This window comes from Lichenostomus cassidix, chromosome 5 (genome assembly GCF_008360975.1).
Source record: "Lichenostomus cassidix isolate B80296 chromosome 5, HeHo_3.0, whole genome shotgun sequence".
NCBI classification, from domain to species: Eukaryota; Metazoa; Chordata; class Aves; order Passeriformes; family Meliphagidae; genus Lichenostomus; species Lichenostomus cassidix.
In genome coordinates, this window is record NC_139486.1 from 13206758 (window position 1) to 13232083 (window position 25326).

A 25326-nucleotide genomic window follows, 5' to 3' on the forward strand; every position below is an offset into this window, starting at 1 on the left:
CCACCCTACCAGGCTGTTTGGGGTTGCTCACTGGGGCCATCTTGAGTGTATTTGCCACCAGCTGCTTCCCACAACCTCGCTGCTCCCCTACCCACCTCCAGAGTGTTGCACCACGCTGCAGGAGCCTGCAGTGCCATTTGCCAACACCATCTGCTGGACCTCCTGAGCCAAGATTACCTCCTCCCAAACCCACACCATTTCTATCAGGGTTTCAAGGCCTGCAAACAAGGGGTCACAATCTGAAAAGAAGGGCTAAAAAAATCTGAAGCTGCAGTTCTTATTCCCAGCATCTTTTCTTTCTCCTTCCAGCACACAAACATCATCCTTACTTTGCAGTAATTGCTCTGGGAGAAAAAGAAAATTCCAGTATGACTTTTGACTGCTGTTTTAAGCACATGAGCTGCTACATCCAAGCTGTGAGAAGACAGTCCTAATAATGTCTTCTGTATCTCCAGACTGTTCCAGTGTAAAGAACTGAAATTAAAGAGCCAGATGGTGCTCATGTATGCTTATCCTTAAATTCTAGTTTCAATCTCTCTCTCAAAAATTCTTTCAATAATAAAATTTGGGAGTTGCCATATCTCATGTTTGTGAGGTAATTACTGCTCCCTACACATCTTTAACTTCCAGAAATTTCTCGTTTACATATTTTTTCCCTTTCATTTCTAACATATCTGCATTAGATTGACCCATCCCAACAGTACTGAAGAATGTTAGTCTTACTCTTTTGCTGCTGCTTCTTGGATGAAAAACCTCTGCTTGCAGTCTCAGGCTTCATCACTTCTTTGTTCCTCTGAGCCTCCCCATACACTTGGTGAGGACTGTGGTCTTTCTACAGCTGCACTGGACACAAGAGCAGATTGCTGACTTCATTTAGGAGGAGAAAGCCTATGAAAACTGGACTCCACTAAGAAAAAAGCTTATTACACTGAAACCATGGAGTATTTCTTTCACATTCAGTTCAAACCGAGCTAAATATGCAAAGAGTAATTTTTCCTTTGTAAACCATAATTTCCAGGGGTTTTGGTCTGCTTCTGGAGAAAAATGAGAGAACAGAATCCCCAAGTTCTGCTTCTGCTTTTGACTCTCAGTCAGCTGTATGATTTTCTCAGCTTCCTCAGTCAAGACATTCCTCAGTTTACCAATTTGCAAAGTGGATACAACAGCGATGTATCCACAGGAATTCAGAGAATAAAAGCAGCTGTTTGCAAAAGACTTCAACACTGACAAAAAAAAAAAAGCAGATAACTTACTCTTTCAAATTAAAAATGGGATAGAGTATTCACATATCTATACATAAACTCAAACCACGAATCTGCTTGTAAGTGAACCACTCCTACATGAACCCTGCACTCTGTTTATAAGGCACATTGTTTCCTTTATAAAGCCTACAGAAGTCAGGCTTTGATTTGAATATAATAAAATTGCAGAAACAGCAGAAGCTGGCCATGTAACTCCTTTTTTAATGAATACCTAAAGTAACAGTCCTCTAAGCCATTGTGTCATCTTTCAACTCCTGTCCCTCCCTCCCCCTTTCTGCACCAAACTCGAGGAAAAGAAAAACTGATTGGCAGGTACTGTAGCTGGCGTGAATAACCATGACTATATATCTTGTCAAAAATCAGCATGTACTTTAAAAAAGAAGAAAGTAAAATATGAAGATAAGAGGAATAATCTGAGGCTCTCCCATATTCTCATTCAAATTTTTCTATTTAGATTTCACTATATTTCCTTTTTTAACCTTCTCCTGCAGGTCTTTATATATAGGACAAAAAAATCCACTTCTGTCATTTAAAGCATGATGAAAGTACCAAAGAAAAATCTATTTTCAGCTGTTTCTCGTTAGAGCACTTTTTTGCCACTGTGATGAAAGTCGATGCAAAGAAAGAAAGACGAGTCACTGATGAAGATGAAGAAGCATTTCTGATCAGCCATCTGTTCAACCAATTAAAACCCTCGCAAATAAAGTTGTGTATACTTATATAGCTAACCCATAAAGATATACATATCTGTGTGTACACTGGCATGCGAATACATACATATAAATACCATGTAAAGTCTACTTTGCATACACTGAACTCTGCTTACATGCTGAGCATAGCTAATTAAATACACACATAGAGAAACACTGAAAATGTGAAATAGACTTTGGCCCTGCTGGGGAACAAAGCCTTCTCTATTAACATCCTTTTCTCTTAATGGTCCTTATGCAGTAAAAATAAAGTCCAAACACTATAATTTCACTCCCAGAAAAGTTACAAATACTGTAGGTATCTTTAGAAACAGCTGCAAAAGTGGATTCACTTCTGACAAGATTGGTGTTAATTACCAGTAAGGACTTCAGTATAATACTATTTAAATCATTTTAAATTATCCCTCTCAAAAATTAATTTTTCATCAAAGATTACACAAAAAAATCATGATATCATCTCTGCAGCTGCGATTTAGTAATAATTTCATCTATTATTACCAATGTCAGTTAGATAAAAGAAAAATGGCATCCTACTGTGCTGATTCCAGCATAGGCCATATATAGAAATTTTTAACTATCACTTATAATCGCCTTGATGAGCTTAAACCTCCTCTCAATTAACACCCTAAATGACACTGAGACATCTTAATGGAGGATGTAAGTAAAGGAAAAAGACTTTAATCAAAGAATAAAAAGAGAAGTGCCAAGTAAAAGGAGGAAGTCTGGTGCACCTCTCAGTGTCCAATCTCACCGGGGTCCTTTATCTTGTCTTGAACTTCTTGTCATCTTTGTATTGCAACTGTAACTTCACAGCAGCCCTAAGAAGAAGAAAAAAAGAAAAAAAAAAGGTGTGCATATTCTTATCTGCAATTCCCATCCTCATCTTAGAAAGACAGTGGGGGTTTACACCAAACAGGCAAACACAGATTAAATGAGACTGAAGAGAAGGTGAAAAATAAAACAATTTCAGCTTACAATGAGGCTTACTCCATTTTGGTTATTACTTCAATAGTGGTTCAGGGCAAGTCTTAAAGACTGGAATACAGTGATTCACATATTATTTAATAAACCTTGAATGAGTGTGTTCTGATCCTAATATCCCAACCTGAATAAAAGTTCTGCTTTCACAGCCACAGGTAATTATACTTCTAAAGATCTCATCTGCCAGACAACCATGTAAATATTTGCTTAAATGGCACCTACAGTCAACATTATTAAGGGCATTTTTGTCTCCTCTTGCATATCTCTAAGACTTACAATAAAAGCATTTAAATGCATACACATACTGGGTAGCTGTGATAGCACTCTCCAAATTTCAGGAAGGCTGAGAAATAAGCCTCTATCTAGTGTTTCCCAAACCTGTGAACTCAACTTTCTAGCCATCAGAGTAACCACCCAAATGTAGCGAGCTGATAATCTTCAGGCACTCCCTGCAGACTTCTTGCTATATCCTTGTGCAAAACTACTGGGGGATGACTACAGCCTGGGAACTGCTGTTTTGGGATGCACATGGCTGAAGGTACAGGTAGAGAGTGGTTTTTCCTTGGTAGATGACTCAGTGACAGTCTGCCAGCTCTGACAGGGGAAAAAGGGCTTAGGGAAGTGTGATCACAAATTATCTCTGAGGGACTTTGAGAGGCTCTAAGTGCCTGGGAACCATAAATCTCTGCTGTACCAGCTAATGGGGCCATTAGATTTTGAAGTATCTAAACAACAAATAGAAGTTCATATATATATATGTATGCATGTGTGTATATATATATATATATATATATATATATAGTTTCACTGCCTAATATTTTTTCAGTTAATTCACTCATAATGAGAACCAAATTAATATTTCTGGGTGCATTAATAGTACAAAAAAAAAAAAAAATCCAATTAAAATCAGCCATGGTATTTCATTCCTTTCAAGTGTTTTTTGCCCATTACAGCTTCACAAACTGTTAGCTACAAATTACACCAGTTAAGTATTCAGGTTATTTTGATTAACAAATAATTTGCAAATGGATTTTGCTTTTATTTTTCATAGGTATTTGCTGAATAGTTCATCCAGCCATTTCAGCTTGTGGGTTGTTTGCTTCAGCTTTTCACATGTCACTCCTATTCTCTAAGCACACAGTATTTATGACACAGAAAGTACTGTTAAAAGAGCCCCTCAGATAAAGGTAAGAAATATCCCAACCTCTGCTCCATAACAGGCACAGTAGCCACTAAATTTAGTCACTGCTGTTACAGAGAAATTGATCAAACTCTCCTGTGCTGGATGATTTTAGATGCATGAATATTAAATAGCAACTAATAATGAGCAATGAACTGTATTGTTAGGGAGAAATTTGCTGATGTTCAGTGAATCATGGAATCATAGAATCATAGAATCACAGAACACCCTGAGTTTGAAAAGACCCACAAGGATCATCAATTCCTTGCCCAGCACAGGACCATTCCCAAGAGTCACACCATGTGCCTGAGAGTGTTGTCCAAACACCTCTTGAACTCTGCCAGGTGTGGTGCTGTGCCCACTGCCCAGAGGAGCTGTTCTAGTGCCCAACCACCCTCTGGGTGAAGAGCCTTTCTCTAATATCCAATCTAAACCTCTCTTGATACAATTTCAGGCCATTCCCTCAGGCCCTGTCACTGATCACCTCAGAGAAGAGATCAGTGCCTGCCTCTCCTCTTCCCCTCACAAGGAAGTTCTAGACTACTGAGGTTTCCCCTTAGCCTCCTCTTCTCCAAGCTGAACAGACCAAGTGACCTCAGACTCTCCTAATATGGCTTTGTATTAATATCTGAGCAACTTTCAGCAATCACAAATATTACCCTACTATGGGGCAACTCTCTGAATATTTGCTACTAAAAACCCTTCTGTGACTCACAAAAGAAACAACCTTCCAGCATTTACTCTCCAAACTGTTTTTTGTTCAGTTTTCTTTTACCCCCATTTGTACTACTAGCCAAACACATTTTTTTCATAAATTAAAATGTAAGGAAGTTTGATTTTGCATACATAACACACAAGGTAGCAGTGAAGTAATGCATGCAATTAAAAAAAATCCCAAAATATTCGCTGATCTGAATTTTGACAGTGTATCAGTTTACTAAAAAGACAAAAAAAAAAAAAAAACGCTAATAGCTTTTGAAAAAGCAAAATAACTTGCATCAGTTTCTGCAAGTAACCAGTCCACTGCTAAATGCTAGACACCCCATCTCAAAGACAACTCCTTGTGTGATCAAGGAAATGCTTATTTTCGTATTCAGAAGAACTCCAAGTAAACTGCTTTTAACTTGGTCTCCATTTCACTGTTTTACCAGTATGATAAGCATTTCTGTTGATTACAAGCCTGAAAAAAAAATGCCTTTTCTGATCAAAATGGCTGTGGCAACAAGGAGCCTAAGGCAGACTTGGTAATGCTGATATCAAAAGGAAGGCCTTTTTCTGGAATTGGGTTTGAGCTGCCTCAGCAAGTGACTTATAAACTGCATCTCTTCAGAGGAATGGGAGAGTGCCAGTCAAGCCACACCAAGAAATACTTTCATGTGCAGACAAGCCTTAAGAGCTCTGATATTCAGAATCAGCTAAACAAATGCAAGCTTCAGTGTGGATGGACATTCTTGAACTGTTAATCATTTTGTGACCTTGCCAGCATTATGAAGTATGGCAAGACAGTTATATCAATCTAGTACTGACCAAAAATTATAAAATAGAGTGCTTCCAATAATTTCTTCTGCTCTCAGCTATACATTGCTGCTTTTTGCTCTGCAGACACAGAGTGTTCACCTGATGTCTAAGCTAACCAATTTAGTTCACTAAACTGGCAGAAAATGCTGCATTGGTATTTGCTGCATTCATTTTCTGTCTGTATAGTAAGCTGAAGCAGCTTGCTGGGGCATTAAACAAGTTCCAGAGACAGCACGAGGAGGGAGGAAGAAAGGTTGTTTCTTCTCTGTATCAGCAGGATTTTAGGATTGTCCTCTGGGGAAATCAACCCTTTAAACATTGTTTTGTCACTGTACTTGGAGTTATCTCTTTGGCCATGTCAGAGCTGTTGTTCTGACCAAAATACAGGGATCTCTGGTAGGAATAAATGACAAGACTTGCACAAAACCAGCTGGGTTTTTTTCAGGGTGGAATAAATTACACAGAGACATACACCAGCCTGGCAGTTGATTAAGATTGTGAAGAAGACAAAGAGCTAGCAAACCACACTTTCCTCTCCTAACCAGCACTACTATGGCTGCAACTCCCCTGACGTATATGCCATTTTATCTACAAAAGAGTACTTTTGGTCTATACTTATCTTGTTCAGAAAGTTGTATCAGTTTATCAGCTTTTTGTACCAGTGTAAACTTAGCTTCCAATGGAAGTGTCTGACAGTCCAGCTATATCACAAGCCCTTTCTAGCTAGGATATGGTCATAACAGAAACCTTTAGGCTTTTGATTACAAAGAAAGCCTATATTTCAGTGGATGTCCTGCCATGAAGCTGCACAGCTGCTATTTTTGCTTCTTCAGTCACCACCTTTCCAAACAAAAAAGAAATTCTGTGTGCTGTGAATAACAATAAAAAAAATCTATTCAAAATTACCCTGCTGCATTTGTGTCCTTTTATTTCTTTGCAAACAATATAGGAGTTCACTCTAAAATTCCCAACATTCTGCTGTTGCTTGAGAGCCAGGACAGCTCTCAAGCCAGGTCTAAATTATAAAGTGTTGTTGACAAAGCTGTTTCAGTCACAAGCATGAAAAAAATCACACCCTTAATTGATACAGATATGTGAGCAACACCCTCTGTATAGAAGCAAGAATCCCTTTGCTGGCATGGCTTATGCCACTCAAAGAGTTGAAGAAAAAAGACTCCTTTTGCCAATGTATGTTTTTCCTCTGGTACAACTCAGCCAACAAAGCCTGTGTATCATGGACCAGTGATTCCCAAATTTTCTGGACCAATCCTTGCTTGAGAAAATTGGCCATGTGTAACACCTCCCTGCAACCAGGTCCCTTCCCCCAAAATAATTTTAGTTCCACCTTTGTCCTTCTTCCTATCTCTCTACCACTTTTTCTCTGCCCCCACTGTCTCCCTCCCACATCATATGTCTCTCCTCTTTATGGGACCATTTCTGACTAGAGTCACATCTTAGACATGATCATTTCATATCTCCCAGCACTTCTGGTTGAGTCTGATTGGGAAACTTTGGTGCAAACTGTTACAGACCCTGTCAAAATGAAAACAAAATGAAAGCAAGGAAATACTTTCCATTTTGCTCTTTAGTTTCATCATTCTCACCACTGACAGTCACCAAATCTCGGGATAGCTGAGTTTGATAAGGACCTCTGGAGATCAACCAGTCCAACCACACGATCAAAGCAGAGCCCACTGGAGCAGGCTTCAGATTTGTCCAGTCAGGTTTGGAGTATTTTCAAAGATGGAGACACTGAGGAAATCCATGTTGGAACCTATATAATTTAAACTATTCCCCTATGAAAAACATCTCAAAGTCTGTAGACTCCATCAGGTTTTTCTCATTTAGTTCCAAAAATCTGTAGCTGGCAGAGAGATAGTTAAAGATAGAGTAGATATTAAGAAAAACCAGGCATTATTTGGCGAGTTCAAGTTGATTAATTTCCTGTAGTTTCTCTATCTTTCTACCTATTTTTGAGATACTTAAAGACAATGTCCTCTGTTTCTTTGTATTGAAGTTGCTATCTGACCCCTAATAATTCTGATCTACAGATACTTTAGGGGATATGAATGAGTCTAGCAGGAACCACTGACTCTTGTTTTGTATTTGAGATATAGCCATGTATTTCTACTGAATAGACAGGGCTATTCCTATTTTATATATTCGTTTAAAAAAATAGCTATGACGTAGAAGTACAAGGAAATCATAGGAAATACACAGAGTTGTCTCTATGTTGTAGGCATACTCACCCCCTCCTCCCTCTCTTCAACTTATTCTCAATGAGATATCTTGCCATACACACCCTAAGCCACTTTAGATTCATTTAACTGAAGATTTAATCTTGCAGAATGGAATCCTCCTACACTATACTGTATGCTTGGATGGATCTATGGCTAACTGGACAGGTACAAGGATGAATTATAATACAGCATTATATTAGCAAATGTTGCCTCCCCAAATAACTTTCAGAAGGAAACTCTGGCCTATAAAGTTGCTCCATTTACTTTGGAGTTATAGATAGTTCTTCATTGATGTCCATTGAGCTACATAACTAAAAAAAAAAAAAAAAAAGGAGCCAAATTAAAAGGAAATCGAGTTCTGTGAAGCTAATCACATCGGAAAAATACTGTGGGGTTTTTTTTCTGAATCTATGTCCTCATTCTTAAGAAGGATAGGAAATATAATTTAACAATAATATTATCTTAATATTTATATGAGGAATTGACTGAGCAACTATTACCCAAAACCTAATATTAGAAGCATTATTTGAGAAAGAAAACTGTTCTTGATTTCTTCTTCAAAATTAATTGAACTATGTGAAATCATTGTTTTGCCTCTTTCTTTATTAATGCAGCAATATTGTAACAAACAAGTGAGAGCATATCTTTAATAGATGCAAGATTTTTTTTTCAAAAGAGCACAAAGCTCTGTGTAGATGATGAAATTTCTCTTCTTGAAAATCAGCTCCATCAGAGTTGAAACAGAGCAAGCACTTAACACATAAAAAAGGGTGGCTCTAAGTGAAGAAAAAGATTGCATCCAATTGAAATTTCAGGGAATTTCAGTAAGTAGGGAGAATGCAATCTCCCAGTCAGAAATTGATTAAGATACTACTCTTTAAGCTGGGAGATCTTTAGTTTTTGTAAGTGGACAGGATCAAGTTAGCATTTCATTCAAGAAGTGCTACATTGACGACAGCACAGTCTGCCCAACAAGGAGGGACAGCCATGCAGAGGAAGTAGACATTGTTGGCTGAAATCCTGATACCACACAAGTTCTTTATTCTCAATCTATCTTTCCTCTAGAGATCTTTCATTCCTTGAAACATTAAATTTAGAAAGAAATCTTGTAAAACAAGAACAGAAAATATCTAGAACAGAACAAATCTATGTATACAAGATTCCTATAAAAAGCATCAGTTTCGTATGCAGAATGTATTAATAATGATTAAATGGAACCAGCATTTTTATGTTTACAATATTTTTTCTGTCTGTCAATTACTCATACTCTGAAAAAATTACTCATATTTTTTTCACTGAAATTCCCAGTAGCAGTTGAAAACTGCAAAATTCAGCTGAAGAAATTGGCCAAATAGATTCAAAATTACTTAGGACATATTCTAGAGTCTAAATCTCAAGTTGGGTTTGTCATTAGGGTCATATTATAGTGATCCAAAAAAGTTCTTAATTCACACCACAAGCTTTGGCCTCTTAGCCTACATACACGTAGGGTTCTCCACCTCCATTTAAAAATGGTAAGACAAAATAAAAGTCATGGTTTTAGCTATAGTGTCTCAGCAATATTGTTGCTAATGCATCACCAAACTACTCCCTGCAAGCATAAAGACACTGCAAAACCAGCCTTAGGGCAGCTGCTCCCCCAGGAGCACCACAGGACTGCCACAGAGGTCACAGTCCAGGGCATGTTTATGCCTCCTCTGTGCCTTCTTAATACCTTTTGTGAAAGATGGGCACTCATTTAGCAAAAAGACGTGCCAGCAGCAGATCAATGTAAACTGTGCCGCCTTCCAATAATTTTAATGCTCGATCATGATTGAATAAGACATTAGGTGGACTCCAAAGTATACAGGACTGCCCTACAGTTAAGCTTTAATTAGTTAAGGCAGCATAGAGCCTCCCTGGAACAATATGCTTGTATTTCTTAGAAATGCAGACATGCTTTTATAGAAATATGAACTAAGAATAACTACTTTTTATATGCAAGGTAAAGGTGGGAGGAATTAGGGCATGAAATCCTCAACAGACAGCTCATAAGCTTTCTCTTCTGGGTGGTGTTTGAAATATAACTACTCCCTGAAGAACAGCAACAACAGCCGAGATACAGTAGTAAAAGTGCCAGAAAAGGCTGTACCCTACATGACACAAGTGGAGTGTGTGCAACAGGAAGGAAGAAAAGGAAAAATTTAAAACTGCTTGTGTTTTACTATTTCCTGCTTCTGTCACTGATGATGCTCTGTGAGATCTTTAGTGATCCCCTTCACTCCCTACCCAAAATGAAAATATGTGTGCCATAAAGGTACTGGGTGTTTTAACTATCTGCAAAAACATTTTGATCTTCAGATTAAAAAACCATAAAGGAAACTGAATCTCAAGGCTAAATTCAGGAGAAAGCCTGGGATGAAAAAATCCAAAATGTAAAGATTGTCTTGCCTAATTATGGGCTTGTCTCCTGCAGCCAGCTGGCTGTGGTGACATGGCAATGCTTCAGACAAGGTGCAATGCATAAAAAATGTTGACTAATAATGTTATGGAATTAAGCAGTAACACAGTCTTACAGCAAAATATTGTATTAAGTTTCTATATTGGAATTTGAAGTCTACAGATATGCAGAATAGAACAATTTCAAATGAACAGCAGAGTTTGTCCTAAGTATAGTCACTTCAGTTAAAAAATGAATGGGTTTGAAGGCATGTAGTGTAGAATAGTTAAAAATTACTGGAGTACTCTTCAGATTATTGAAGCAATCTAGGAAATCTAAATTGGTCTGCAGTGCCCGTGCCCAGAGCACACTATTCACTTCCAAAATGAAGTGCTCTTATTAAAAAAAAATTAAAAAGAAAAAAAATAAAGTGAAGCATAGCATTTGGAAACGATGAAGCACTTCAGTTTCTTTTTTTTTTTTTTTAGAAAATATTTCTTTTTGGAAGCAAATCGAAAAGCATTTTATCATTGTAGGCAAACTCACAAATTATTTAAAAATTAATCCCTATTTAAAACAAAAGGGGAATAATTAAAAAAACAGTAACAGCCTCCTGCCTTGAAATACAGTAAAAGTGAAAGGGAAATAGAGAAAAAAGTAGGTGAGAGAAGAAAAAATCCATACCTTCAAGGGAGCAAAAAGAATCGTAGGGACATCTCTGACCTGGTCTGTGTGCTTTGCAGAGATCCACAAATCAATACACTGCTGGAGCAATAGGGTGGTCTTGGGAATAGACCACAGTGACCCTATCTCCTCACCTTTGGCTGCACAAACCTCCTTCACATCACAGAAAATGCCTCTCCTCCTTCCTGGTTGTATCTCAGTGACTGCTCCCTTAACAGCTGCACTTGCTCAGGACTCCTTAACAACTCTTTCTGTATGGATTTTTCTTTCTTTGGTGAGAGACATCTCGCATGGGCTGATTCTAAAGATGTTGTTGTGATTTAGTCAGGGTTAAAGCTCCAGATCGTCAGTGTGTAGGACTAGGGGGAATTTCAGCTTTCGTTTAACATGAGAGAGTGTTTTCTAGCCCCTATTGCTGGTGATAAAAACTTGGAAATGTGTCCCCAGAAAACTATAGACTCCAAATCCCAGCAGGCAAATAGAAAGATCTCCCCTTTCTCACCACTCCACATGCAAGCCAAATTATTTTTAAAGTTCAGTATTTAGAAACCATCTTTGCAACTGTGGAACATTTGGGTCTGGCTGCCTCCCTCCTGGTATGGAACCTTTCCTCACCAGCTAAGATTAAACCAAGAACCACAAGAGGGGCTCCAGGCTGACCGAAGCCAGATCGGAGAGAGTGAGATGAGCCTGGAGCAGGGAGCTCAGGCTCCCTGAGCATCGAGGCAGAGGCGTTGCCCCTCCTGGAGCGAGAGCCGAGGGTGAAGTCGCAGGCTGGCAGCCTGCCGCCGCACTGGGAGAAATCCAGGGAGGGTTTTATGTCTGTGGGACGGAGGAATGCGGCGGGCCCCACTCCGAGGGAAGAAGGAGAGTCAGCTTCGCTGCCAACAGAATTAGGGCTCTCTTCCAGCATTCAGAAACGTACATACTTTCATATATTTGCCACATGGCTTTGCTGCGCAGCAGCACATGTGTTGTGGCTGCGCAGTGCTGAGTGAAAAGAGCACCCAAATCGAGGAGTGTTGTGGGTGGGGAGGTGGCACTGGGTGGTACTGGGCAGATGGATGGTGCTACCTGAGGTTGGGGAAGAAAGCTAAAAACTCTCATCTTCTACCAGCCACAGAAAAGATTTTCACCTGATTGACTTCGTGCAAGAACAAGAGACCCATTACAAGCACTGATCAAAGGTGCTAGGGAAGATCTAGTCTTTATTTTCTTTCCCTGATTTTGTTATTGTCAATGTGTGCTCTGGTGGTGCTGTCTGTAGTACAAAACTCTTCATGGAGACCAGGCCCCATTGAACCAGGCAACAAAACCGTAAGAAATAATCATAAAGAGTTTACATTGAAATGTGACAAGAGAGGCAAAGGGTAGAAGGAATAAAACATTTTAATTCCAGTCTCAGTTTCCCAACGTCCCACTCCAGTGGTTTAACTATAAAAGACATCCCTCCTCCCATGGCATAAGTCAACATGGGGGCAACCATTGAAAAATCAGGCCCTGTTTTCCCACTGCTGCTCTGAAAACAGGCCACAACATAATTTCTAGCATACACTTGTGCATAAGAGGAAAAATTCTATAAAAGCGGACATTCTTGACAAACATGCCTATGGTTCATGAATAGTCTTGGAAAACAAGGAGGCAATTTAGGGAGAGCCAGTTCCGAATGCAAAAGAAGGTTTTCCTTGCCATGACCACAGCCAGTATTTGCTCAGCAGAGAAGCAGGTGACACAAGACAATCTGCATGCAGCCGAAGGCTGATGGAAAGCTTGTTTGTGCTCAGCGCGCTAGAGAAGTTGTTCAGGAACAGTTACGTAAAGATTAGCCCTGTAACGCTGCCAAACACTTTGTGTTATTATGTGCTGTGTTTGTGCCAGGCAGCCCCACATGTCAGAGCTGCCTCACAGGGCAGTTTTAACATGCACACCCACATTTTCAGAGTGCTCAGAAGAATAAAAAAGCCACGGAGGAACCAACTCTGACCTCATTCGCATGGCTGCCACCGCCGATTCCCGTCAACTTGCCTGAGTGCAACCAGTGTAGAGCCGGAAAGGCACATCCACCACATTTTGGAGATGGCTGTCCTCGCCTCCCCTCCTCCTCCTGACCCATCATGCTTCCTCAGAGAATCCCAGCTGCATGGATAAAAAAAAGTAGCAACTCAACCATGTGGGAGCATACAAATTTAATGTCGGCTAAAGATGAAGGCTGTCTAAATAACACAATGGTTGGAGTTATGCAGGTCATAAGTCTAGGGAGTAAGGAGCTCGTGGTGTTGCTTTTCTTTTCTCCCTTGTTCAGTTTTCTTCACAAAAGTTCATTAAACAATGATTCTGTCCCCTTTAAAAATTTATGAATGAATGATGTGTTCATGAAAATGAGAGAGCAAAAAGCCCTGGCCATAGCCAGGCTCAGTACAGTCTAATATTCTGCACACTGAGTCACACTCACCTTCCCCATGAGCCTTCCTCTCCCAATGTACTTCCAAGCCTGAACCAAAACACTATTCCCATAATATCTACAAGCTCATAGAGGGAGAAACTTATCAACGATGCCTACAGGTCTTATATGCGTGAGATATACCTGTCCTAGCAGGGAGGGGATGTGGAGCCAAAGACTTAATGGAAAACATTGTTCCATCAGTCCAGCAAAGTCCTTTTATCTGCATTATGCAGGTCTCAGTTACAAGGATGCCACAGCCACAAAAGAAAACCAGAGTGTGTCTGAAAATAAAGAGCTCTATTATTTCAACTAGTATCAAAAGTGACACCATCCTCTTGCAAGTCCTGGATATAGCTACATCAGTGTAGCTTGCCTGAAAAGAAAGGAGCAATAAATAACCAACAATAATTACAAGTTTTTATACAGCCCTTTTTATGGGCAGGTTTCCAGTACTCTACAAAATAGAAAATTAAGCTTAATTTCCCACTCATATTCTGTATCTGAAAAAAATCACTTTCTCTTTTTTTTTTTTTTTTTTTTTGTTTTAATTTGAAATAGATTTTCTATGTTTATTTCTTTACTGGGCTTTCTTTTTATTTTACTACCTTTTCTTTTCCCTCCTCTTTATTCTCACTTCGTTTCAGTTTTGGACTTTCTGTAGCTTAAGTATCTCTCCAGTTTTTCTAATATTCTACCGCTTTTTGTTACTTTGTATTTTTGTGTCTTCTTTCTATTCTTAGCCCTTTCCTCTTTATCTCTTTCTCTTTCCCTATTGTCTTCTCTCTTCATCCCCTGTGATGGTGACTCTTTTTCCTTCCCAGCTCAGTTCTCAGTCTTCTCCTTACACCCCATTCCTCATTGTGATAATTTCACATACCCCATTCCCTTTGCCTTCCTCCATTGTTATTATTCTTATTTACATAACTTATTGCAATAATGCTCAGAGATCTAATCTTGACTGTGTTTTCACTACCATCACCATCAACCTTCTTAATGATCTGTTTAAACAGTCAGGGGCATTCCCTGTCTCAAACATCTCTTTCCCAGCTCTTGTTTTTACATCTGTGGATAGGGCCTGGGTGGTATGTGGGAATGTTAGGATTAACTTGTCCCCTCAGTATGTTGGGAGAATAGGTTTTGGCTCCAAGGCAGTCTGTCCTGGAGTCTGCAAGGACAGGGCCACCCTATGGTCTCCAGGAATAAAGCCAACTCATTTATTGTGAAGTACCTGCCAGGAGTTCCAAGGGACACAAATTCCTTCTGCAGCTCCAATTCTTCCATGGCTAGGCTGTCAGGTAACTGCAGGAAGAAAACAAGCAGGCTCCAGACTGTCTTCACAGGCTGGGTGGCTGTCGTCAAGAGTTCTCTTCTCTAGGATTGCGTTCAAGACAAAGACCACAAGTGCAGACATCTGGGCACACCTGGCACAGCAGATTCCACCTCAATAAGGATAATCCAACAAAAACAGGAGACAAAATTACTTAGAGCACCTCACATGTGGAAAGTGAAACACTTTCCTGGTACTTTTGAAGGAGTAATCTGATAATAATAAGGTCAAAAAAAAATTAAACCAACAAAAAAATACCAAAAAACTCCCAAACACAACACTGTAGAGCTTTCTGGGCTGCAGAGAGACAACTTCAAGCTGCTTCTTCCCTGTGGTAAGGTTTCATGGAAGCTCCTGACTCACTGAATAGTGTTTTTAGGAGGCTGAATTTTTTTGGTGGATTTCTATGTCTTTGAGAAACTGAGCCTCAGAGTTTTGCTGGATGGGTAAGGTATCCAGGACTTCGACAGAAGAGACAGCACCTGCATTTTTCAAGAATGATAAAATGTAGATGATGACTAGCTGTACCACCACCAAAGGGACAGGTTGAAACTGCTTTACTTTGACAGACTGAATTTTTTGCCATATATGAAGAGGGGTCTTCAATCCAGAGGGCTGTGGAAGTCAGAGGAACAAAATGAAAAAAGGAAGAGGTTTGGAGTGACATAAGAAAAAACATGGGTGCTGGAACACTGAAACAAGGCAGAGAGGGAGAAGAATGAGAGATGCAGAGAGCAAAAGGAAACTGAGAGCAGTACAGTTGTTTAAAAAAGTGTTACTTAGGGGGAAAAAAAAAAAATCCAAGAGCTGGTCCCACAGTTACTGTTTTCTTCCTCTTAATTTCTCATTCTTTTATCTTTCCTTTTTGAAGGCAAATGGATCATAACACATCAGTGTGAGCTTATCATGTCTCTGGCCATGTGCATGGTTATGATCTGGTCTGAACTTTTTGGCCAGAAGAGCTAATAACACTGACATATATCACACCAACTTTTTTGTTTTCAGTCACCAATATCTCTCACAGGCTTGTTCCATTCTCAGATGCACTATATATTAACTTGGCTGCTTCCACATTCTTCTGTCTTTTTTCTATCAAATGATGGCTATTTATACTCCTTCCACACATATATGGGAGGATAGATGAGAGGTTTCAGCCAGAGCTACACCCTCTGGCCAGTTGCAAAGAAATTTTTTTTAATATCATAATTCTCTTTCCTCTTCTGTGTAGTGTGTGTGACTTTTAACCAGCAATTTTGAAGGACACTAAACATCTTGGGGAGCAGATCCACAGTCATCCTACAGATCAGAACAATGGAAACACTGGCTTGTTTGTTTGGAGTGTTTTTTGGGTAAAAGTTTTATACTAATACAACATTTGATGCCACTATCAGGGAAATGTATTCATGCTGTGCATCCTTAGATGTATAAAAAATAGATCAAGAGGAGTTTTTTTATTATTTTGGAAAGATAAAGAAAGAAAAAGAATGAAATGTTATATTTGAAATGTTTGTACATTTTTAAGCATAAAACCCCAACAAGCTCATATCCCTACCAACCTGTATCACAAATTACTAAATTAGAATAGAGCATTAAAAGAAGCACAGTTATTACTGCACCCAGGAAATAGTGATCGATGGGGAAAGAGGAGGGAAATTAAAGGAGAAAAGCTATTATTTACATGTACTCTAGTTCTGGCATAAAAATGGGAATTTTTTCTGTTAAATGTTGCTGTGCACAAAACCATAGCCAGGTCTACACACCTTAGTCATGGCAGGGGGTTAAAAAAGAGAATATTTGAGAATAATGTGAATTAAAAAGGCAAGTTAGTTTAAATTTCTGTTTGGTAGGGCCTGAGGCCTACAACTCCAATGGGAATACACTGTAGCCGGAGGGCTGATGAATGCCCCTAATGAAGTTGGACAACCTGGAATACATGCATAAAATGATTTTAAATATTGATATGATGTCATTGTGTGACTGAAGATATTGAAATGTTAATTTTCAGAGCTAGACAGGTTGCATCTAATTTATTATGGGGAGGAGGAATGATTATTTACATTTTTTAATGTAGCAATAAAACAATTACGGGATGTAAGGACAGTGAAAATATTCATGTTTCTTGGAGAGCAAAAATGCATGTTGTGAAGGAAATGACTTAGAGAAGCTTACACCAGCAGTTGTTAAGAAATATGCCTTCCCTTTTTTTTCTTCCTGATAATTGAGGTAATACATTCATAAACTATGTAAATTAAAAGGACCCTTTGACCAATGTTAAATATATTTAACCTGCTCTATGTATAGTAGAAAGAACATGTTAAATACATCACTGGGGACAACTAACTCACCCATATATTCCGGATGTGTCTATTATAACATCTCTATGACATTGCCTGGTTTTCAGAAAAATTCTTACCATGAAGAAGAGGAGACATGGTGTTATAATGGTACCTTCAGTTCCATTGTGATATGAAAGTTTTTACGGAGAATGCCTCAGGGCATCTGTCTGCCTCGTGTGTTCAGTATTACGGCTGTATAACACTCAGAGGTGGAAGTGTATTAAAGGCAGAGCCATTGCAGTCTGCTGGAGGTTGCTGGTGCTAAGGTCCAATCCTGATGATCCCCAGACCAACCAAAAGAAAAAAATTCTTTACAAAAATTACCTATGATATTTCCTTCCTGTTTCTTTGTTCCCAGCTGATATTTCTACTTGCAAAGAAAGGGAATTTTGGTTTCATTTAAACTCTAGTGCAAAGTGGAGGCAGCTCCCTTATACATGGAGTCATTTGGGGAGTGATTTTCTGTTTCTCTAAAGCATAAGTTTGGCATGATCTGCACTTATGATATGTGCTAGCAGGCAGGAATGAAAACTTCCTCTTCTCTCTGATCCCATGCTCACCTTTTACATCAGCAGTTTAAAACAATTTACCATAGTTAAGCACATGCCTAACTCAAAGTATTTCACTAAATCTCTATCTCAGCACAAAAATGGGCAACTTCATGCTGAATCATGACCCACACGACTGCAGACAGTGCAGCATCAAACAGGTCCTTTGAAGGAGATGCACACTGTGTTCCACTCACCAATCACAGACCATAGAAACACAGCCTATGACATGGGCAGGTTTTTTCTGAGTCCAGCCTTGAATAAAGCTCCAGGAAGGGCAAAGTGCTTTCAGGAATGCAGCGGCAAGATTGACAGAGAAGCCCTTTTCCCCTGAACATCCCTCCTCTTCCTGCAGTGTACATTCCAGCAATGACTGGGTGGGCAAATGATGCAGAGGGGGAAAACCCTTGAAGCCTGAACCCAGTCATCAAATACAAAAAGAGCTAGAAAGTATATAGAAAATGGAGATATGGCTGAGAAGAAAGGATATGTTAGAAATTTACATCTTTTAGTGAACAAGATAGGTGATTGAGGAGGGTTGACAGAGATGTGTAAGGTCACAAACTGACCAGCACAGGCATTGACTACTCCTCTTCCCATGTTATCAGAAGGAAAGAGCACCCAATGAAGTGGGCAAGAACTACATTTACAACAGAAAAAGCCATTTTTCCCCAAAGCCCATAATTGTATAAATTTTCAGCTGCAACATGAGTATGAGAGACCTAAAAAGCTAAGAGATTTGAAAAGATTAGAGAAATTTGTAAAACATAGCTTCCTAAGTCTGGATTTAACCTCTGATTCAGGAAATTGCTACACCATTGATTGTCAGTAAAAAAAAAAAAAATCACTTTATATATCTCCTGTTTCCTCTTGCTTTCCCCTAACCATGCATTCCTGCTAATGCCAGAGAGTAAACAGTGCCAGAGAGGCTGCCCAGCCTCTTACAAAGGTGTGCTAGGCACCTACAACTTTTGGACATGTATCAATCCATCTCTACCAGCTGGCCACTAAAAGTGAGCTGATTCTTGGCATTCACAACACATTTTATCCAAATGGGAGCAACCGTCAATAGAGAGGGAGTATCAACAGAGAAAGGGAGAGACTAAGAGCACCACAGACAGGGAAGTGTCTCTACAGGCTCACTCCTGTAGAGTGCACATTCCTCCACGTGCACATTCACAGCTTAGCATAGTCCCACTCCTTGTCCATGCATCCTCAGCTTCCCTGAATGACCATGTTTCATACCACATTCCAGCAGCTATTTATTTCTTGGGTTTACATAAAATCTGATACAGTTATTTAAAAGTAATTTCAATTAAGGGATGGATCAGATCTCATAATTCCAGCTACCCTCTTTTCTGAAGTGATTGCCTTGGAAGAAGCATTGGTTGATCTCAATTTGGTAATCAAATAGCCAAACTGTGTGATTAGACTATATCAAATTAGTTGCCATTCACCAGCTGACACCCTCAACTAATGCCTCCTGCCACTAATTGACTTTATTTCCACTTCCTTTAATGTGGCTACCTGTTTTCAAGCTGTTAACTGGATTTACATGCCTTTCAGCATGGTCTTTCAGATAAATATCCTGCATTCCTCCTGCTCTTCTAGCCTTATCAGCATCAGTCCTCTCTTCTTCCACCCCTCTTTTCTCTTTTGTCTTACCATGCATCTATTCTTGAGCTTCATCTCTCAAATAAACATGCACCATTGTTTTGGACACAACATAGTGAAATATTAAGTGAAATTTTACTATGAGAAGGTAGGTGAGTCCTACCTTTGAGTAGAAAGGTATCCCCAAGACAAAAAGTAGCCTGGACTGACTGACTGAATCCTCAGACCTCACCCTTTGAGTGCAGGGAACTTCCTAAACTTCACCCACTCAGGCTTGAGGGGTGGAGCTTGGCCGGCACAGGGAGTCACACCTGGGTCCTGCACATCCTAAATTTAGCCTTGTTTAACATGCCTAATCAGAAATCCCCCATCTCCTGTGCCTGCCTTTGCATTCACTGCCCAGGCGCATGCAGCAGAGGTAAGAAAACCCAGAGAAGGAAACTCAGCTGGGACAGAGTACTGTTGCCTACAGGGTGTTGGAGCCTTTTTCTCTCTGGAAATGTCTGATGCACTACAGCTTTTCTAAATACATAAAATGCCTAAATATGAACATTATTTTAAAATATTGTAGTATTTCTAAAACAGAAATGTGATCTTAGTTGTCTGAAATTGCATTCATGAAATAGCATTGTTTTAACGCTCTTAAAACTGAAGGAATAGACTTTAATTCATTTGTTCAGATGAAAAGAAGTCTGAATACAATTGTAATTCAGAGAATGTAGAAATATGTTTTTCAATTCACATGTAACTCTCTAACACTTTTGTATTGTTACATATTCAATTCCAAAATTATGTAATGTATTTTGTTTCCCCTTTTACAAAACAAGTGAAAAGCTTTCTACAGTATGGGTCAAAGCAAAATTCTCACTCCTAAGCTTCCTAAAGAATTGTGTTCACTCAGTCAATCTTTTTTATGTGTACAAAAATCACTTCTTTTTTTTGTTTTCTGCTAACCAGTAATCATCATTAGGAATTATGGACAATAGGATTTGACTGAAGAGCTGCAAAATTTTTAGAATACATTTGCAAGGCTGATTTAAAAATCACATAGTATAATATACATTACAGCATATTGTCTAGACTGCCTTAGAAGAAATCATTGATACAACTGAGTAAACCAGCATTGGCCTTGATGGAATAGCCTTGGCACAAAAGGAACAATGCAGTAATGCACTCCCAAGAACTGAGAGCTAATAGAGAGCAACATAATGGATATTACCCAGGATGTAATATCCTTATTCTCATACACATCACTTCATTTCGTGTCAGGATGCAGACAAGCTCAGAGGAGAACTTGTGGGAGGAAAGACAGAGGATGAGGGTCGAGGTTTTGTCTGTGACCAGATGAATCTGATTCACTAACAAAACCTCTCAGGCCTAAGTGCAAGGCACAGATTCAGCCACACTAGGTAAATATTTTAAGAAACTCTCTAAAGCTGACCAGTTTTCTAGCACTCCAAATCTGCTCTCGGGTTTCCTTCCTTTTCTACAGCTCCCTTCTCATCTTGAGCAGGAAAGGCCCATGATGGTAAATGTCTAAGGCAGTAATCCTAGAGACAGATCTGAACTGTTTCAAATGACTGGTGTTCACTCCTGAGAAAATTGTCTGGATCTAGATAATTTAGCAAAACAGCATTTAAGGGACTTCTGGTCCCATTCATTACACTTGTGTTGCTGCTGTGCAGCAGTTCCACCATGCTATAACTTCATGGGAGACCAACAGTCCTATTGAGCTCCTATTCCAGAGCTTTCAGCAAGTGCTCATGGTCAAAAAATGCAAAATTACGCTGAAAGAGGGAAGGGTAAGTTTCTTGCTCTCTGTAAGTTCTTGTAATTTTCTTAGTGCTTGCTTCCCAACATCTGTCCTGTAAAAAAACCTCAGATTACTGAATCACCAACTCCAGAAACTAAGTTTAAAATTGTCACTCATTTACCACCCTTTCCCTGAAATTGTTTCTGTGCATATGTAGGTACATGTGAGTGCCCATATTCCCCTGTACTTGCCATTATCTGAATTTTTTCGTGTTGCAGGACTCAGGTCTGCATCTCCATTGTCCTGCATCTTCAGGCAGGCATTTCTATCACCAGGATGCAGATGCTAAGCAGCACTATTGCTATCAGGCACTGTCTCACACCCACACTGAACTCACCTAAATGACTGCATAAGATGCACAGCAAAGGACAATCAGCCCCCAGGTTTCTGGGCAAAGTACCTACCTCTCGATTCTGCCATTGATTTGTCAGGAGATGTATACTCAAGTAGATGGCTCAGAAGAGGATCCTTTAGGAAGAGTGTGGTCAGATTGACCTCACTTTCACTGAGCTGACAGCCTTGTGAAGAAAGTTAAACTGAATATCAAAATCATCAGCAAAAGCCTCCTCTTTCTTTGATTGTACAGTTTAAGAGGAGCCATTCGAGCTCAATTTATTCTCTACACAGGAACTTCATTGATTATCTCAGACATTCATGCAGGAAGGAAGATGAGATAAGAAAGTTCTTTTTATTTTTTTTTAAGTGATTGCAAGATGGAGAAAACTGCTTTGTGAGTGTAATATATACCATAAAGTTCCCTTTGTATAATCTGCTACTGAAAAGTGAGAAGAGTTTACCTTTTCTGAACAAAAGAAACATTAGGGATGGGCTGTGATTACCAAGGGCAGAGATATGAATACTACGATTAGGGTATACATTCAGATATAAGATTAGCATACAAAAAAAAGTTTTCCCGAGAAAAAATATTGTGGAGCTTCTGCCATTGTCTTGTTCTGTCAATCACCATCAGTGGGAAGAGAGACGGATCACTATTCTTTTTTTTTTTTCCAAAGGATATTCAGGTTTTATCTTAGTCTGTCAACCATAATAGGGATTTCCACTGACTTTGAGAGGGAATCAATCCTGATTCTAGAGTGCTGCCATGGATGGAGATGGGTGTTCAGGTATGTTCTATCAAAGTCAAATGAATACTCTGCCAGTCCCACTCCAGTAGGAGCTGTGGGACTCCAAACTCGAATTCTGGGAGCACACAGAGGCACTGCAGCTCTGCTTCCCTCATTGTAGGTTACTGGAAAGAACAAGGGAGCAGCATATGTTTTTTGTCTGAACTTTGGTGGTTGTAGTGTGAATTGAAAGGATTAAGTATGAACATACCCTGGGAAGGTCTGTGCTCTCAAGTCAGTTGCTCAAATGCAGGTATTCCCCTAGCAGAAATCAACACACTCCCCAAGGAGTCAAAGCATGCACTTTCATATGAGGACAGTTCCTGTGTATTGATTGATGCAGAAACTTTCAGTTTATGGATTACTTGGGTCCATGTACAGAGTAACAAAAACATCTTCAAAGGCAGCCTCTTATGCAAGCAAGCTTTTATGGTCACACACTTTAGAAATGCTGTTTCAGCTGAGGACACCTAAATATTGTGTGGAGAGAAACTGGAGTGGACAACAAGGCTCAGTCAAAACGTCTCAGTGCTTTTTTGATCTCAGGATTGCTGTGTGTCAGTCTAGTCCTCTGGTACAAGCCAAAGTGACATGTATCAGTCATGAGTGGCACTAAAATGATGTTAGAATTTGTGCTTCTATTCATAACAGCTGAAACCTGGCATGGGGCCCTTGGAATAGCTGCACCAGAAAAATAGCAACACCTCAGCCCTCCATCACTACCTTTAGGTTTCCTTTAGAAAATATCTGAAAAGAGATTAATCTCCCCCTTATCTTAAAACCAATAGTATTATCTCTAATGCCACTGATAGACAAACATGAAATAAATTATCAGAAATATTCTTACTTTGCAGGACATTTCAACAGGGTCACAGCAGAGCTGGATGAGGCTACTTCAGGAATTAACAGCTGCAAAAGCAAGTGGAAGTATGTCCCAGAGAGGAGCCAAGCAGATCAGCATGGGTGCACCACCTCCCATACACGTGTTTATACTGGTGTTAGATTTTGATGTAAGTGTAGAAGCAAGGGACTTTTGAATTTTAATATCCTCACTTACACGAACCCTTTTGGCCTTGGGCAAATCTCCCAACTTTTTTGACTCCCATTGTTTATGTTTACAAATGCAAATAAAACTATACCACCTGTGTCATATTAGTGCTGAGTGTTTGTATACTACTACTGATTTTAACCACAGATTTATGCAGAAGTAGTATTTCCCAGAAAGAGCTTGCTGCATCATGACACACCTTTTGAAAGCTCAGTACAAGGCAGAATATTCACATTTTGCATTTCTCTGGCACATGGATGTGGGGTGGGATGCTTTCTAATATTTATTTTCTCCCAAATGCTCTGAAGCTGACAAATCAGGCATTATTAAATAGACACTTTAAAAAAATTACTCAGCTGCTAAACCAATCACTGTAGGTTGCAGCTCAAAATGAAGTTGGAAATCTGCACCTTTTAATAAAACAATCTGCTTGAGAGCTGATGATATTTGGTTATGGAATTTATCTGTAAATATAATTAAAAATTCAACGAGAGAGTGCTCTGAACTGAGGGGTAAATATTCAGCACGATGCAGAGTGCTCAAGCTACATGATTCCCATTATCGTTAATGGGAGTCCTACAGCTAAATCCCTAAGCATCACGCTAAAAATTTACCCCCTAGTGTTTGCAGATGGAACAAAAGGATTATTGTACGTACCAGCAGAAAATAAAGTTACCACTGACATTTTGACCAGAAAGCTTCCATCGGGATTGATCAGTGAAAGACTTAGCCTACTAATTGTCTCACAGACTGTTTCTTTGGGGTTTCTCCCATCTGAAAAGGCATTCTTGATTTTTATTTAATTCACTTCTATTTACTGGTTCTCATGTCATTATATCTCTCAAATTTGTCTCCTTCTGGCTTCCTACCAGAACACTCCTCTCTGCTTCACACCAGGTTTCCTGGCTTCATTGTGCACAAATTCAGGTCCCTGAACCTTAAATATAATGGACATAAGAAGAGAAGTACCTACGCCAAAGACCTTTCAGCCAAGTCAGCTGAATGTGCAAATTTACCCAGCAATAAAATGCTGCAGGGGACTTAGGGGTGATTAAAAAGTTGAGGGGGAGGGGAATTCACACAGGCGACTTTGTTTGTGGTTTGCACCTTCTGCTCTTGGGTTGGGGCTGGCTACAAGACACCTGCCCATGGGATGTCCCTTCCCTGCTGAAATCAGTGACAATTCAGGAGTCTGAGCCTGACCCTGCCAGCAGATTTAACAAGCACCAATTGATTAGGTATGGGCTGGAGCAAAACAATGTGATCCATTAACTTACCTAGAGCTTTTTGATAGTGTTTTCTCAAATAATGGAAAAAATGCTTCTGACCCATCTTTTAAAATGTATATATAGGCACACATACATACCTAAATGAGAGGAAGCCTCCCATTCTTCTAATTTCCAGTCTATATTTCACGTATTCTAACTCAAAAATAGGGAAAAGGGTTTGTGTATCGTTTGTAGACCATGCTGCAATCCTGAGTGAATTTTTATGAGTGAGTTTTAAAGACCTCAACAATAGGGGCTTACAATGGAAACACTGATAGACCGTTATTATAGTGCTGGTCATAAATACAATGCAATTTCACTTTATATAACCTTCTTCATACAAAATATCACAAAATGTTTTACAGCAGGCATCAACAAAGCTAAAGCAAAGGGAAAAAGAATCTGAAGGCAAAATTTCATTGACTTTAACAAGGGGGAAAAAATTCCTTTCCGAATTACACAACTAAAAGTCAAAAATTTCTTCTGCCTGGACTTTGTGTAGAAAGCTCTTAGGAGGCTGAGAACACATACAAAAAAATGTGCCCTTCTCTCCAAAATTCAAGATTTTGACTCCTAGTTCCAGTCTTTATATGTTTGTGAGGCTCCATTACATACCTTGGCAAGGCCCTTCGTTAGATAGTCTGGCAGCATCAGTCTTTAAGTCCTGAATTGTCACTGATTTCCACAGGGCTAAGGGCACCTGACAGCTTGTAGCCTCATAGCCCCGACCCAAGAAGAGCAGAAGGTGCAAAGCAGCGAAGAATGAAGTCACTTGTGCAAGTTCCCCTCCCCCTCTCAAATTTTTAATCAC

At 39.5% G+C, this 25326-nt stretch overlaps 2 long non-coding RNA genes across 3 annotated transcripts in view; one reads left to right on the plus strand and one right to left on the minus strand.

Moving 5' to 3' along the window:
- The window catches only part of LOC146435977 (uncharacterized), a 30557-nt gene extending 11076 nt beyond the window's left edge, over nt 1–19481 (minus strand). The window contains exons 1-4 of one of the 2 annotated variants that reach the window (XR_014852469.1): nt 19426–19481; nt 14666–14736; nt 12979–13130; nt 2704–2790 (exon numbers count right to left, since the gene is read on the minus strand). This is a non-coding gene — a long non-coding RNA (uncharacterized LOC146435977). Of the gene's footprint in view, nt 1–2703; nt 2791–12978; nt 13131–14665; nt 14878–19425 lie in introns of both variants that reach the window. The other variant, XR_014852468.1, reaches the window with a different exon arrangement.
- Nucleotides 19482–19582: 101 nt separating this feature from the next.
- Nucleotides 19583–23343, plus strand: LOC146435978 (uncharacterized). Its single transcript, XR_014852867.1, has 3 exons — nt 19583–19680; nt 22089–22199; nt 23054–23343. It is a non-coding gene; the product is annotated as an uncharacterized LOC146435978 (long non-coding RNA).
- Nucleotides 23344–25326: the final 1983 nt, after the last annotated feature.